This window comes from Hakea prostrata, chromosome 9 (genome assembly GCF_041222555.1).
Source record: "Hakea prostrata isolate BN-2017 chromosome 9, UWA_Hpros_2, whole genome shotgun sequence".
NCBI classification, from domain to species: domain Eukaryota; kingdom Viridiplantae; phylum Streptophyta; class Magnoliopsida; order Proteales; family Proteaceae; genus Hakea; species Hakea prostrata.
This window is the reverse complement of record NC_142608.1, coordinates 18,952,572-18,955,830: the sequence shown is the minus strand read 5'-3', so window position 1 is coordinate 18,955,830 and position 3,259 is coordinate 18,952,572. Positions and strand designations below refer to the sequence as shown.

Below are 3,259 nucleotides of genomic sequence, written 5' to 3'. Positions count from 1 at the left end.
ATAGCATGATGGGGGCACTTTCTAAGCAATTCTTTTAATCTTTCCCAGGCCTCATGAAATTGTTCTCCTTCTTGTTGGGAGAAACTCGTTATCGCTCTCCTAATGCTATTGGTATGGCCAATGGGGAAGAACTTTTTAAGGAATTCCTGTTGCATTTCTGCCCAAGTAGAAATTTTAACATTGTCCAAAAACTGAAGCCAATGCTTAGCTTTATCTTTAAGGGAGAATGGAAAAAGAAGTAACCTTAAAGCATCAACTGAGAGGTTTTGAATTTTAACCGTGGAAGACACCTCTAAAAACTCATCTAAGTGCTTATAAGGCTCTTCATTGGCATGTCCATAAAAAGATGGTAGCATTTGAATCACACTAGATTTGATCTCATATTGAGCTGCCTCTATGTTAGGCAACTTAATACAAGAAACCGGAGTATATATCGTAGGAATGAAATGCTCACTCAAGGGCCTCATTGGATGCTCATAGTTTGCCATGGTTCTTTGCCTTCTAAGGTTGGCCAAAGTCTCTTCTAACTCTAAGTCAAGTGGAGTCAACTCAGGGTTTAGGGACCGACGACCATTCATGCACACAGAAGAATAAAAAAAAGAATAAGCTAAATAAGGAAAATTAAAAGAAAATAACTATAGAAAAAGGGAGAGTTTAGGACGTACCTGAAGCGCAATCCACGTGATCTTTCAAACAAAAGTTACACATGTGGGATTTGAGGGATGGGGATTTTTAAAAATTAACCTAAACAACCCAATCTAATGCAAATATTACAATTGAAAAGTCCTAAATACAATTATATCTAAGAAAGAAAAGATAACAACCTAAACTAATTATCGAATCGCTACTCTTGCAGTTACCTACAAAACAAAAGAAAAAGAGATTAGTTAAACAAGCAAAGAAAAATTAAAAATTAAAAAACACTAAAATTACTCTAAAAATTATGCCTAATTGACAAAAATCAATCCTAGCAATCGTGCTTTGGTTCCCCGGCAACGGCGCCAAAATTTGATCGTGTCGCTAACCAATCAAAAATAAAATCCTATACTAATCTAGCAAGCAGAAAGTACGGGGTCGAACTATGGGGAACTGAAAGGCTAAGTCACTAAGATTGAATTCAACAAAACTAAATCTACTAACTAATGTAAAATGTTAACTTTGAATATGTGAAGATCTTTGGGATTTCGAATCCCCAATGCTTTTCCCTAACCGATATAACTCTACTTCAAAGTAAATTAAAGATGGTCTTCCTAGATATGCCCTATCTTCGCAAGACTATCGTCCTTCGCGGAAGCTTGGCACGCTTAGTTCGCTGAGTTATAGAACATCTTTGGCCAAACTCAAACACAATCAACTAGAAGATATAGAACAATCAACTTAATGAAATAAGCATGGTTCATCTACATCCCAAAGCAAAGGAACTAGCTACTCATTATTACAAAGTTCATAAGAAAAATAAAGATGAAACATAGGGAGAGAGAGAGAGAGATGTGGTCTTCTTCTTCAGAAATGAGAGTGTAAAAGCCAGCCCTAACCTTGACCCGGAAACCTTGTTAATTGTAGGTCCAGTGACCCGAAGTAAAGTAAGAAGTCAGCTTTGGGCCATCCCAGTGGAGGACTTGGTGTCTGGCTTTGAATCCATGAGAGTTGATGATGAAGTTCTATTTATGGAAACTGAATCTTGATGAAGATCGGATTAGTTGATGGACTTGGAGTGCTCTCTATCATGGTTTGAAGGCATTTCTACCTTTTAGGTAAGTCACTTGATATGTGTGCAAAACCCCTTTAGGATTGGATTTGATTTGGGTCTTCAATTCCCTGTTTTGGAATTGCTGTCTGCATTGGTCGACTGATTGGTCGACTGGACCAGTCGACCAAGCCACTCGACCAATGAGTGCTGTCTTTGGCAATTAGGTCTTGTTTGCTCTATTTAAGTCCAATCTCAAGTCTACTTCATATTTTCTGCCTCCAAACTCTTTGGAACGAACCAAAGACCTCTGCAAGTCATCTCCCTTGCATCCTTGGTGATTTTCTTGACGGATCTTCGTCAAAACTCTTCCTTTTGCATCAAAGGTATGTCTACACTCTCTTCTTCTCCTCCATCTCTGTTTTTCTTTCCTTTTTGAGTTGAGACAGTAGAGGAGATGCTGCATTATCTGTTGCAAACATCTCTGGACTTGTCTCTCATGATCTTCCTAAGGATTAATGGCTAAAACAATGATCTTAACCATGATCATTGCAAGCTTTTGAAGGAATCATGATCAAACCATGATCTAGTCTTTGTTTATCTTTTGATTTGAATTCTGATCTCCTTGGATCTACTATATTGATCATGTTAGTAGTCAATTGCTGTGTTTTCTTTTCATAATCCATGATCTATCAATCTCTAGTTGTTTCTCTTCTACCATACCATGTTTTTTTCATGAATCATGATAGTTACATATATGGTAGGTTTTGTTTCCTTATTTAGATTTATGCTCTTAGGTCTATTTTCTTGAAGATCTAAGTATGCTTTTCATGATACCTTTACCTGAAGCAATGATCCATTCTCCTATTGTTCTTGTCTTTGATTTCTATCTTGAATTCTTCAAGAACCATGATTGATCTAATTATGGTAACTTTTTGTTTCCTAATTTGTATCTTGATGACTTGATTTGATTAGTGTTTTGAGATCCCCTATATGTTAGGATACTACTAATGTAGTTTACCCCTTGATTAGTACCCTTTTGAACCACCAAATTCGGATTTTATATCTCAAAACTCTGATTTTATAGGCTACTGTCTGCATTGGTCGACTGGACCAGTCGACCAATCCACTCGACCAATGAGTACAGCAACTCCAGAATTGGTCTGTTTTGGATGTTTTGGTATCTTTTCTGTTAGGGATCTTTCCTAATATGTTGTATGCACTTGTTTAGGACCTTCTTCCCAAGTTTGTCAATATCTTACTTGATTTCTTAGGATTCCTTTGCGAGTTATAAAAGGTAAGGATGGTTACTTCTTTAACAACATAAATTGCATATCTTAGTTTCTATATTTGAATCTTATTAATTTATTTCTTTAGTTAGATTCTTATAATGTTATACTACTGTGGTACTGTCTTGATATCAGTAGCATTACTTATTCATATTGAATTGACTCATGTATGATTTACTTACCAGTTATATACAAATTGATTGTAGTTATTGATTTCTTTCCATATATGAAGTTACCATATATGTGTTGATATGAATTGATGCATGTGTATGCTTAAGTATGG

General features: G+C 36.1%; 1 non-coding gene across 1 annotated transcript; it reads left to right on the top strand.

The window, feature by feature from the left end:
- LOC149004926 (small nucleolar RNA R71) lies at positions 1-107 on the top strand. The gene has a single exon (XR_016170089.1). It is a non-coding gene; the product is annotated as a small nucleolar RNA R71 (small nucleolar RNA).
- Positions 108-3,259: the final 3,152 nt, after the last annotated feature.